The following is a 13,913-nucleotide window of genomic DNA, read 5'->3' as shown; positions in this document are numbered from 1 at the left end:
AGAGCGAGAGCACGGAAGAGATACCATCCAAAGCACGTTGACAACAGCCGCAATAAAGGTAAATAATGAAAAAAAATCACCTGTAAGCTGCAATAAGGAACTTGGACTTGAGCTGAAACGCAGGATACCCTTACTTGAAAGAGTAGTACCCTAAGAGGAAAATTTGTCCACCAAATACTAGTATATTTCTACCTAAAGTACTCGAAAATCCTCAATATTTTTTTGCTTTCCACTGCTTCTAAGCCGAATTTCAATTGATTGACCCGTAACCTGCTTGCATTTATTGGTTGCTTTTATCTCCACTGCTTGTTGAAGTTCAGTTTAGAGCTGCTTACACTGCTTGTCGCCCTGCATGTACCCGATGGAAGTGTGTACAGATTCAAGTCGTTTGTTTTTTCACGGCTCGGTTTGTCAAGTTGTTGAAAAAAACGCTCATTGCATAATAAACATCTATTGGGGCGGCGGGTAGGGGGCTTGGGGCTTGGCAGGCGACGCGTGTAGCGACAAGAAAGTGCTCTCTCTTTCACTCTCTCATCTGTTTTTCTTTGTCGCTCGTGTGCCTCGGCATGCAAATGTTTTTTCGGGAGGAGGTTCGCTAACCTGTTGTCATATCTTTGGCCGTCTTTTTTTCTGTTATTAGTGTCTATAATTGTTGGCTTTCTTTTCGCCAGAAACTGTGTGAACGACTGATTGACGGCCGGAGTGTCTGATTGACTGACTGACTGGCGGCGTGCGGGAGTGCTACAGTGCTGCAGTGCTGGGTCGGATGCTGCTGCAAGGGCCTGGCCATAAATATTCATCGCCTTTTGCACAATTGTCAACGATCGACGCCATTTTTTGTTTGCGCCAACACAAAGATTGCAATCGCATAACAAATGTTGGTGCCTCTTGCTGCAGCTTTATGCGATTTATGCAACAAAAGCCGTTAAATTGTATAGAGTATCAGCTCTGGGATTGAGACTGAGACCGGGACTCTCCTGCCGCTGCCGCTGCCGCTGCTGTTGCCATTATTGAGTTGCATTTTCTTTTGTGTCTGCCCCCCCCTGCTGAAAGTACGAGCATTGTTATTTATAGCCAGCACAGGGCGACACAGAAACGAGCCCAGAAATCAGTGTATCTGCCGTGTATATAGAACATATAGTACATATGGCATACATGCTCGAAACAAGAGTTCCTCAGGCTCAGCACGTACATCGCACACAGACGTGTTCTAGTTTGTCTCCGGGGGCGAGGAGTCGCGTAATTACGTGAAGTGCATTTTGAGTGCCGCATATATGGGATCTCGTACATCATGGCTGATCCACACGGATACGCGAATGTCTACGGTTTAGTTTTGGTGCATTCTCCGACACATTTGTGTCTTTAGAGATGAGAGTGCCCAATGCAAGAATGGATAGGACAGATGATAAGCACCTAAAAGCAGAGGTATCCAAGGGACAGAATTACTGAGGCACGAAGAAGGCATTGCCAGACCTAAAGATTGCCGAATAAAAGTAGGTACTACTTTTTCTGGAATGGATATCTGGATATCTAAAGCAATTGGATATTCATAATGCCATTAAAATCCCCACACGGATACGCGTTTATTCAATTATAAATTCCAAACGAAAAACACCAAAAAAATATAAAGGAAACCTTAATGCCGCCGCATTCTTTATGGGGCACGTCAAATTAAAACACTTAAACGGCATTTCTCAGTGTTCGCGGAACAATTCTGGATAAATAACGCTGACATATCAAGAAAGTTTCTTTATATGATGGACAATTAACGGCCCACAAACGGCCCCAGCTGAAACTGCAGCTGAAGTGGAGTGCAGTGCAGTGCAGTGGAGTGGAGTGGAGTGGAGTGGGCCCCAAGTGGTGCTCGAATATCCTGCACACTCATAGCGGATGGAGCGGGGCAGAGCGAGACCTTGTGTTTTCGTTACTGGACTTTTGAAAACGGAGTAACTGCCGTTGCCTGGACCGCAGCTAAAGATGGCGAGATGGGGCTGCAGATGTGCCCCCGAGGCTGTGGTTGTGGCTGTGTCTGTGGCTGCCACTTGATGGCCGTAAAATAAAGTCATCGAGAGAGTCTTTCGGCATTTGTCTGCCGTGTTGACTTTGCTGATTTGTCTGCTTGATAATTTCCCTGATCTTTTACAGTTATACAGGTTGCACTTTGCCAAAGCAAACATCAATCTACGATTGAATGACTTATGTGAGAAAATGTGTGTTTGCGACCATTAGGCCAGCAATTTTCAGCCATCCAGCATTCACTTTCCAACCAAAAATAATAAAATATTTCTCTCGCGCACGCAAAAATGTTCAACTTTCACAAAAATAAAAAAAAACGAACACAAGAAAAACTAAATATCAATCGGCGGGCAGAAAACTGCTACTTGAAATAATTTAAATAATGCCAATTGATGATTATTTCTTAATACCCTGCATCCAGGGGCCAGGGGGGGCATCATCCGATGAACTCAAATTTAAATTTCAAATTCGTTGAACTTTCACAATTGTCCAACAAATTGATATTGAATTATAAGCAGAGATTTTCCACCGATTTCCGATGGGTTCAATAACTTGGCTTCTTGCGTTTGACATTTTGCCAAACGAATCAAAATACGAAAAATACCCGTAGAAAGTAAAATTTACGATAATTTCGATGGATAAGTGGATTTCAAACATCTGTGGAACGTAGCAAATTGCAAAATTAAGTAGCATTATTTACTGAGAGTAGAGTTCAGCAAAGTTGAAGTGTTATTATTTATCTTGAATGTTGGGGTACTTCCCGCAAAACAACTTTATTAGATATTTCAACAATAGATCTCTCCTCTTCTGCTTCGAAACGATCGTCATTGACGGCTGCCCACACACACGCTGCAGAAATAAGCAGTGAGGTGACGCAATACTTTCAAGTTCGTTGTTTGGTGTTCTCATAAGAGATGTACAAATGTATATTCATATCTATGTGATAAGAATTCTGTTTTTTCGCTGCTTAAACACCAATTATGATGACACCTTGCGTCACCTTGAACAATGCACTCCCGCCTCTCGCGTTCTGCTTTTGTTCCTCCCATCACACTGCATTGCTCTGCACTCTCCCACTTCCAGAACGCAGACACAACAAAACAATTGCCAGAAAAGCTCTCAGTAGCTTTAGTGTGGGTACGCAGTTTCTGTGCTTCCGCATGGCTTTGCTCTCTCTCTCTCTCTGTCCTCCGCCGCTACAGCTGCATGTCTCTGCATGCGTGAGAGCACACACACCCACACCCACTCTCTCAGCTTTGATGAGCAATAATCATTTATTATCGCTTGCTCAACTTTAAGAACATGCTTTCACCGTTCTTGCTCTCTGGAGCACAGCTTTGTGTGTTTGTGCATGTGTAAAGTGCCGCAAAGCCTCGTTTAAGCAGTGCTTAAAACTGCATACCTCTGAGAGAGAACTCAGCTACCTCTCCTACGCTTCTATCAATGATGAGTAATAATGCCTGTTGTTGTTGCTGCTTCCCTGATTGACAAGCGGAAAACTCGTTTCAAAAACTTTCTACAGAACTTTCCTCCACGCAGCTTAAATGAAAATATGCATAACTTAATGGCAACATTCACTGCATATTCAACTACAGCCCAGACGGCACGGCACGGAACGGACAGACAGACAGCGGCAATAGCGCACTTTATGAATGAAAGTCCACGTCATGAATTATTGTAGTTTTTACGATAGAGTGGAGTCGGGTCGGCTCTCGGGGGCCATCAATAAAGAATTTTGATGATGACAATCGCACTGACAACGCTAGTCGCATATTAATTGAATCGAATGGAAATGGAGGTGGAGGTGGACGTGGACGTGCACGTGGAAGTGGGCCCGGGGTTGGGTATGTAATTCTAATGCAGCTCTAGGCTGCCGCCCCTCCTCCCTCCAGCCAGGCAAACGGTGTGGTGTGCCTTGCCTGTCAAGAGGTCGTTGGCTGCTGCTGCCGCTGCTGTTGTCTGAGACGTCTCCGGAGTGCAAATAGTTTTCAGTTCGTTTACCCCCCACCGATTGCATTGTTGGAGCCGCGGAGAGTTCATCAATTTGCGAGTGCGTCACGAGACTGCAAATATTGTATGAAGTGTCTGCCCCATCGGCGGTGTGGCAGCTGCTTCAGTAGTTAGAGTGTGAATCGTTAGTGGATGATTTGTTTGATGTTACCTCAACGACTGTGGGGCCACAAATCTGCAAATTCATTTGCCAACTTTTGTGACTGCCTCACAGAAATGTCAGGGTCAGACATGATAAATTTGCTTTCCTTCAGGCCTGTATGGGTTTTATTTGTTTTTGTTTTGTTTTTTGGCAAGAAAGTATTTTTGGCACCCCTAATGGTTCCCATTATGTAACCAGAAACTGCTTGAAAGTCGATAGACCTAATGAAGCAACAACAAATTTGATACTTTCGCAGATGGAAGCGAAGAAGAACCGAAGATTTCGGACCAAGAATGCGTGTAGAGTCGGCTTGATTGATTGGCCCAGACGGCAGAGGGGCCAAGCCAACAGAGAATAGAGCCCGAAACGAAATGGCTTTCACAGGGGTCAAGCGAGAACTGAAAATATGTACATATCTTTGGCCAAATTAAATTAAGCAGTCATTGACTTTTGGCTGGCAAGGAGACGAAGAAAGAGGTTCGCTTCGGTTCGGTTCGGAATCGATATGTGTTGAGATAATAGCCCTGCTGGGAAGACTTCAACGGAGTTTCATTATCCGCTTAATTTTACATAAGGAACGTGTCGGCACATTGTCCATTTATCATCGCAGATACGGATACATTTCATGATATACTTGCAGACTTTTCCTTCAATATAAGTACACCCCCTTTGCGCCGAAACCAGTTCATCATATTTCTTCAACACTTGTCTGCACGCGGCATTGTCTGCGGCAAATGCCTCAATTTGCATAGCGTGAAAGTGGCGTGGAGTGAGCCGTGCCCGTGCCCGTGCCCGTGTCCGTGCCGTGCACTCGGATACGGTTCAGTTCCTCGTTTGGGGTTAAGGTTTTCATTATGCGCTGCGAATTATGCAAAATTGCCTAAATCGGGAAGCGAAGCTAATAATGCAAAAATCAAAGCACTTAACTTTGGAATCGCATTGCGGAACTTGTTGGCCAGGCATTTAACACCTCAGCGCATCGGCTCAGTATCGGAATAACATCATCAAACCATCGACGGACAACGGTACAACGAAACAACAGTACTTTCTGCATTTCGATTTCGCAAATATTTCCCATCCATGGCACGCACATCTGGCGCCGATCATTCAGGCAATTATTAAACCCGAAAATATGTTAAATCATATCGTATATGCATTCATGAGATACTTTTCAAAGTCATGTAACTGTCAGCGCTTTGCGCAATCCCCAAAAAAACCAAAACGAACGAACGGATGCATAGATGGATGGATGGATGGTTGGATAGATAGACGGAGATGGAGACGAAAGGCCTCACATAAAAAACCTAAAAATTAACATTTCAATTTTGGTAGATGTTCGAATGGTTTAGCCTTTGTCTCCCTCTCTCGCTGTCTCTGTCTTTGGCGGGTTTTGATTGATTTTTACTGCTGCCGCTGCCGCTTGCCACTGCCGCTTGCCGTTGCAGGCACTTTCAAAATGTAAATTTACAAATCGCTTGACACCTTTTGAAATCGTCTTAGGGCATTAAATCAAATGATTCGAAATAACCAAAAATACGCCGAACATTAACAGAAAACTCTTGAAAGCCGCAATGGTGGAAAAGGCAGTAAAATTAATGGAAAAATATAATGTGTTCACTGTACAGCGTAGACACTAAATCTGTTGGCAAAGGACTTGTAAGTGGATTATAAAATGTGATTATTTCCTGGTGTTTTTTTTTGTTTCTTGGTCGGCAAATCCATCCTAATTTGTTTTCGGTTTTCATTCAAGCACACACGATGCACAAAAAGCGATAAAAACAAGTTGACACTTTCGTTTAATTTTAGTGAATTTTTTCCGCATGTTTTCGTTACGTTCCAAGTTGTTGGCCTGACCAAAACGCGAGACCAGTGCAGCAATTCCGCTGGCCGAAAACATGGCTAAAACAGCCTGGCCAAAACATGTACAGCTTCAACTAGAGTGAAAAGAAGAGACAGCAACAAACACAACAGAGACGCAAAAAAAAAACACCAACGGAAAAACACGAAATTCAACAAATAAAAAAAGTCAAGAAGGAAAGGCTATGCCTAAGAGGCCGAAAGATCTGATACCCTTGAAAATATGTATGTAAAATATTTTGTAATAGTTTTGGTTGGTTTTAAGATTGATCTTTTGTATTTGGAAACCTGTGCGAAATGCTTTAAAGCCCATAAATATCCCCCAATGCCTCAACAATAATTGATTCAGGTCCTACTCAGATCTTTGTAAACGTCTTATCACAGTGCATATACCCTCTGTGTAGAGGGTATGCACAAAATACAGAAAAGGAGTAGAAGAAACTGCAGCTTTTTTTTTGCGCTGCTTGCTTCTGCTTTCGTTTTCGCCTGCACGCTTCAACTGCTTCGAAATGCTTTCCCCTCCATCTCGCTCGCACCAAGCGGGCCTAGCGACCCGTGGGAGGAGAGCAGCGAAGAGCCTGCTCTCTCGCTCTGTAAACGAAGCAATTTGCGGCAGACCTATGACAGCGCCGTTGCACTACATTTTCCACAAGCGAGTGAGTTTGAAACCGAAACCGAAAATGAAAATGAAACCGAAACTCGATTTCTTTTAGCAGCCAGCGAGAGAGAGGAAGAGAATGAGAGTGGTACTTGCGTTACGTTGACCATCATTAGTTGGCTTAATAAACGACAAAAGCTCTTACTCGATCTTACTCGATGGGTCTCTCGGTCTCTCAGTCTCTCTGTCTCTCGGTCTCTCAACCTTTCTACCATTTCTTTCTTCATTCAGTTTGGGGCTTATCAAATGCTTATAATCAACAAATCATCCAAGTTTTCACTTTTCAGCTGCCGCTGCTTTGTTGATGATGACGTCGAGCGGAAGTTTTGTGTGCTACAAACAATCAGAAAGATCATAATATTTTCATTCAGCTGATTGAGTCAGGGCATCCCCATCCCAAAGCCTGCTGCCTACGCGAGAGTGGCTACAAAAATACAAAAATCGTATTTAAAATGCAATTTATTTTCCAACAATGCCAAATAATGTTTTAATAAAGACAGACGCCTTTGTCTGCGTTGGGGCCTGGCTTCTATGGCTCTTTTGGGGCCGCTGTGCGGTTGCAGCCGAGGCGTTAAAGGCCATCATCTCCCATGTATCTCTATACCTATCTATCCACAAGTATCTATCCATCTGGCTGGCTAATCACCGACAAGCACCGACACGTGCTCTCCGTATCAGCATTAATGTTTCCTTCACACTTTTGTGGCGCCACAACATTAACGGCTTTATTAGCTCTTATACTCGCACTCATACTCTGGGTAATGGATCTCCAAGCTCGTCTCTGCTGAATGTTGGCACTCCAGCCCAACATTTTGTGGCCACAAGTCTCTCTTTCTCTATAAAGAATGCTGCCTGCATGAAATTAACCCACTTTGGAGCTAATGAACAGTTCCCATTTTGGCAATAGGCAGCGAGGGAATGCCAATCGATTGGAATACAATGAAAGAGAGCCATTGACAGCCAGCTCATGAAATATGCACAGCGCGAAAAGAACTGGGATGGGGGGGGTGAGAGTGAAAGAACGGTTAATCGGTCACATGCTAATTCCCTGCATACCCGATGGCAAAGGAATCTATCGAAGACACATTCCCTTCCTTTTGGGATTTGTACAAAAGTTACAAAACGAATCTGCGATTGCGCGACCTTTTTTTTTCTGATTCGTTGGGGACTTCCAGCAATTTCGGCTCAAACTCATTTGTTCATTCATTTGTTGCTGGTGTTGCTGGTGTTGTGAAAATGTAAATGAAGTCAACTGCTGTCTGGTCTGGTCGCTGGCTGAATGAGTGACTGACTAACTGACATTTCCCATTAGGTATTGTCTGCAGGTTCTGCTGAACTTTTGCCCAGACAGATTTCAGCAATTCTTTGAGGCAGCAGCCAGCCTCCGAGGAGCACCGCATTTTAGAGGTCTTTTACGCGATTGTTTACATTTATGGCTGCATAATTGGGTGCCATGGCAGCGGCACCAGCCACCAGCCACCAGCAACTGCTCTCCTCCTTGGTTTTTGCACACTAATTGACTCCCACAACAAAAAACAACAGCGATACAACGATACAACGCTGACGATGATGATGATGTTGTTGATGATGAGAAGCTGTAACTGAAGACCGACCCGAAGGCAGCCAAAAGCCAATGTGGAACTGCCAACTCATTCCGACATCGACTTCCTTCCTCCCTTCTGCGAGCTGCGATCTTCGAGCCGAGTGTCGGGGCAATTGTCGCCATCGGAATCGGAATGGCAACACCTACTGCACTTTTTAGCTGAATCTTTTTAATGCATTCGCTTTCGAGGGCGTGCTGACTGCTTGCAAGACAGACAGCTCATCCATCTGGCCGTGTCTGGCTGATATTCAGGGCCATCTACCCTGCAGAGATATCCCAGACTTACAGATCTCCAGAGAAACAGAGAGAGCGCGCGTGGAGTCCACATAACACTGGACCGCTAATTCCGCATTAATAGTTTTAATTGGTGGCAGCAAATCAAAACTATTTTGGAAGCTTAAAGCATTATCATATTCAAATACAATATGAATACGCAATCAAATGCGAGGAAACACGAAACACACGAAAAAAAAAAAAAGAAACGTTGTCAACCTTGAGGGAGCCAGCTTTAAGTTGTAGTTTTGGGCTCGGTTTCTGTTTCTGTTTCTGTTCGCATTTAAATGAAAATGAAACCCCGAGGCAGAGGCAGAGGCAGAGGTAGGGGCTGAGGCTGAGGCTGAAACATGGCCTGAAGTGTATCAAAAGCAGCTCAAAGGGGTTTGGATTCGTTTATGCTTCTTTTGCTGCGTCTCAATCCCCTCGTCGAAGCGGCTAGGGTATGGAAAAGACAAAAACGCGTAAGCAGGAAGTCCAAAGCCGTGCACAACAGTTAGACCATAAAAGTGAGAGAGCGAGGAAAAAGTGCGATTATGAATGGCATTCTCTCTTGTCTCTTCCTGGCAGGCGGAAGGCTGTGAAGGTGAGACGGCGGGCTCAGGTGTGTGTGCAGGTGTGTGCCAGGGCTAGGGTTTCCTCTCTCCCTCTCTCCCTCTCTCTTCTCTTTGCATGCGTGTCGCGGGTCTTGGGATCTTTCTCTCTCTTGTACTCACCTTTTTGTTTTTGTTTTTGTTTTTGTTGTGCTCAATTACTTTTTCCCCTGCTGCTGGTGCTGCCGCCGCCGCTGCTGTTGCAGTTGTTGTTGTGTTGAAACTGTTGCAAAATTGCTGATATTTTCCCAATGATTACGTAGCCGTGGCAGACGGACGACAGAGACGGACAGGAGGGAGCTGCGTTGCCAAATGAGTTTGAGGAAAAGTGTTTGCCCCCCAAACTGTTTCGTCCCGTTGTTGTTGTTGTTGCTTTTCTTATTGGTATGCAGTTTTTGTTTTTGTTTTTTTTTTATTGCTGTAACAATAATTTTGCTATTATTATTTATATTGATTTTTGTAATTTTTGCTACAATTTCATTTTATAACGATTTTATAATGCCAAACGCGTTTCTGCTTTTCACTTTGTTAATTTCACTTTTTCTCTTGTTGTTTTTGTTTTTGCTTGTGTTTCTTTTTTAGCTTGAAATTTTTGTTGGACAACAAACGAGTTTTAGCAATAATTTTCAATATTTAATTTGGCATTTAATTTTTGACAGCCAGAAACGCGTATTACCCACAGTATTTATAGGTCTATTAAACCCGTCTAATGTTCGTTGTTTACCGTTGCCCGGATTTGGATCGGATCGGATCCGTGGCTGGCACACACACTCACATGGACACACACGAAAATTTCTAATTTCAAATATTAATTAAATCAAAGGTTTTGTTGTTGTTGGTTTTATTTTTGATGGTTGCTATCGAAGCTTTTTTGTTCGAACGCACTTCAATTGCATAACGATCGCGCACAAAATTTCGTGAATGTGGAATGACGATGATGATGATAACGATGATAATGATGATGGTTGTTGTTGTTCACCTTCTGCTTTTTCTGCTACTTCTTTCTCTTTGCCCTTCTTCTTCTTCTTCTTCTTCTGCTGCTTCTGGTGGTGCTGGTGCTCTTTGACTTTGTTTTGCTTTGCCCACACGAAGAGCGAGAGAGGGTGGGGGGGAGGAGAGAGAGTGCTGCTTTGCTGCTGCTGGCCCGACGGACGACGACTATCGATCGAACGGGGAACCCAAACGCACTCGGGGACTGTCGCGACTCGACTGAAGACCTGAATGGAGCTGAAGTTGGAGCTGGCTCAGAGCAAAGCTAACCGTAAGTTTGGTTACGTTGCTGCCCTGCTTGCTGCCAGCTTCGGTATTTCTTTTCTCTGTGCTGTGTGTGTGTGTGTGTGTGTGTGTGCTTTTGTTGCCTTTTTCGTTTTTCGTCGCCTTGCCGCCTCATGGCTAAGTTGCCTTAATAGCATTAAGCGTGTCCAAAGCTTGCCGCGATCGAAAGCTCTTGTTGTAGCTTAAGAGTGGTCTCTCTTGCTCTCGCTCTCTCTCTTCGTTTCGGCTCTCTTAAGCAGCGGTATGTGGTGCACTGCTTGTGGTCAAGGCATTTTTTTGCTGCTGACACTGACAGGCCATAATTCTCATTGAATCTCATTTACATTTCGGCGGTCATCAATCTCTCTTTCTCTCTCTTTATCTCTCTTTTTATTAGCTTAGCTTTCTACGCCTTAATTACATCATCAGAAGAAGACCTCTCTCCCGGTCTTCCTTTTTTGATCGTTTTTACAAATTAATTTGGTTTTATTTATCATTTATCGTTGCTTGAAAGCTCCATTCGCCGACATTCGACAGCGTATAACGGTGCTTTATCCGTCTATATTTGGATGCTGATTTTTGTTTAATGGACGATGCGCTGCTTATTCTAATGGCATTCTGAAGGTCAAGCCAAATGTCAGAGTGCCTGCCCCGCTTCCACCTCGATTTGCGCAGAGATCGTTCCATGGAATGCATGTGACAGGCAATTAAAAATGTGTAAGAAATAAATAACGCTTGAATGTTGAATGCAGCAAGTGCACGCCACGCCCCACGCCCCACGTCCCATGTCCCACGTCCCACTCCGGGGGCGAAGAACATGTCCGAACCTGTTTGACTGCACAAATGAAAACGAGCCCCCCCCCACCCCCATCTCCCCCCTCCCCCCGGGCAGGTTTCAAGCGAAACCGAAACCGCAACCGAAACCGAAACTGACAGCCAGGCAAAAGTGCACCGATTCCATCAAAATGAAATGAAAATGTTCGCACTGCTCTTCCCAGATGGCGATCATCATCATGATCATCGTAATGATTGACGAATCCAGCAACAATGATGGGAATGCTGCTGTCTAGAAATCTGCGGCGCGTAAAATGATGGATTCAGTGGCAGAAGTTCGTTCCCTAAGTCTTTCGGTTTTCCCCCCCCCTTTTTCAGAGGGTATTCCAGTTTCAGTCCCACAGAAAGGAAGTATAGCCGTAAGGCCTTCATTTGAAGATATCTGCCTGAAAGTCTACGATATAGTTTGAAAAGGGTATTCATAATTCGCTGCTCCACAAGCCCTGCCTCTTGCATTTCCCCCACTTAATTTGCTGAAACGAATATGACTTCATTGCTGAGAAGAATGTTGCCCGAAATCCAAGTACTCGCCTAGCTCATTCCCAACTAAATGGCACTGTCTGTAAGAAGTTTTGACTACTGCCTTATAAACATCTGAGCTTCAGTTGGGTGCTAATTATGAGCCACAAAGCAGCCAGCAATCAAGTTTAATTGCTGCCATTATCAAATTATGAACACTTGCCCACTGTCCGGGTAGATGGCATCATAAAAGCTGATGGCACTGTCCCTCAGTCCCGCGTGGGCGTGGGCGTGGGCGTAGTTTCCCTCCCAAAAATATCTTAGTATGCAGCCCACGGGGGGGTTCGTTTTGCACTTGTTACAGTTTGGTAATCCATACTCAATGAGACCTCATATGAAATGTGTGGCATGCGGCATTGCATAAGGCAGTTCACAAAAAGTGAAAGACACCCAAAAGCTGGGGACAGAGAGACAGAGAGAGAACACAATCCTCATTGTTGGCACTCTCGTGTGGCCCTAACACTATTTTTATTGAAAGGAAAGCCAATTAAAGTCAAGTTCAAACAGCCGCACCTCCATCGGGCCTGTGTTTGTATATTTTTTGGTAATTAAAAATTATTAGGGCCTCCAATCGAGCGTTGCCAATTCGCTAACCAGCTAAAATGCCTTTGGGGTCAGTATTTTTTGGGTATGCGGAACCACCTGTAGATATGGGGGGTGCCGCGACAATCCCACTTGTGTTTCACCATAGTCGAGTGCTTACTGTACGACGAGAGCCAGAGCCTTGACAAACACGAAACATGATGAGAAAACCCAAAAAAACACACGCACAAAGTTCAAGTCCAACCAGGGGGCAACAGAAGATACGATTTGGAGGGAAAAAGAAACCCAAAGAAGACCAAACAATGAAACAGAAACATAAACAAAGGGTAAGAGCACAAGCAATCAGCCCCCAAGAAAGCCAAAGAGCTCAAGAGAGGGTGAATCGTTCAACCTGGGAAGGAGTTTTCCCAGAGCCAAAGGTCTCCCAGCTCCCCTGGTCTATAACAAAAGCTGGCCTTAACTGTTGACTCATTGAAGCCGAGTACGTACATGCTCGTAAGTGTATGCCGTAATCATTCAATTGGCAGGCAAAAAATTCCCTTTTATTCTTGGACCAAAGAAAAACAAAAAACTTGAGAAACAAAACGGAAACACTGCCAGATCGGTGATCAGAAGGCAGACCAGTTTCTGCACAATCCAATCGAATCGAATCCAATGCCCGAACGGAGAGGAGAGGAGAGTTCTGCTATGGCCATAAGTCTCTTGGCTCCAGATCATCGCAATCAATGTCGCCCGATCAGCGCCACTTGGTCGCCTTTTGTTCAAATCGGAATGAAATAAATTGTGAATTATGAACTTGACGCCAATATGTCACACACTTGAAAAGCACTCGAACCAATTCGAGCCGAGTTGAGCCGCCAGAAAGGTGTTGGAGACTGGGGCTGGGGCCTGGCTCTTGGCTCTTGGCTCTTGGACGAATGTTGTTCGACTGTTTAGTTTAATTAAATCATTTACCAAAATGATTGTGCGCTATTTTGTGGCTATTTTCTTGGATGTCATTGGACGAGTCTCCCCCTCAATGCGAAGGTTATGGGCATTGCGCAACCTGGAGCAGCCGATCCCATGCCTGGTATGTAGGTCAGTGCGAACCTCCTAATGTGGCGCATCTCTCTCGCTGTGGCATGCCGCAAACGCAGGAAACGGGTTTGGTCGCCTGCAAAAAAGAAAAAAAGGGCAAGGCAAAGTCACTTTCGCTTGCCGCGACCTTTGACAAGCGGCTGCATCTTGTGGCCACAAAGATTGGCAGAGACTTTCCCTGTTTGGGGCAGAGGCAGGGCTGTCTGGGCTTCCTGTATAAAGAAGAGAAGATTTATGAGGGCCCACCAGCAGACTACCTTTCGGGGTCTCAGTTCCTGCTTCGATCTGGGGTCTTTGGGCAGCTCCGAAACCACAGCTGTTGGTGCGCCAGATCTCTTATGTCTCGTATGTGAGTAGGTAAATTCCTATCTGATTCAAAGCCTTGTCACGTGCCCCCCAAAAATGTTGTGTTTGAAAATGATATCGTGTAATTTGAGAGACAATGCGGCTGTGGAACAATTCATTATAAAAACCGCTGACAGCTGCGCCTTGTTAAGTGATATTCAATAGATTTAAAGCCGCCATCTGGGGTGG

The 13,913-nt window shown here is 44.7% G+C and overlaps 1 protein-coding gene across 1 annotated transcript in view; it reads left to right on the top strand.

Annotated features, from left to right (window-relative positions):
* LOC6600950 overlaps positions 1–13,913 on the top strand; it is a 52,188-nt gene that overhangs the window by 12,154 nt on the left and 26,121 nt on the right. The gene's annotated exons all lie outside the window — the stretch shown is intronic.

This window comes from Drosophila persimilis, unplaced genomic scaffold (assembly GCF_003286085.1).
Source record: "Drosophila persimilis strain 14011-0111.01,24,50 unplaced genomic scaffold, DperRS2 tig00000002-arrow-pilon, whole genome shotgun sequence".
Taxonomy (NCBI): Eukaryota; Metazoa; Arthropoda; class Insecta; order Diptera; family Drosophilidae; genus Drosophila; species Drosophila persimilis.
The sequence above is the reverse complement of the archived record's forward strand: the minus strand, read 5'-3'. Positions and strand labels throughout refer to the sequence as shown.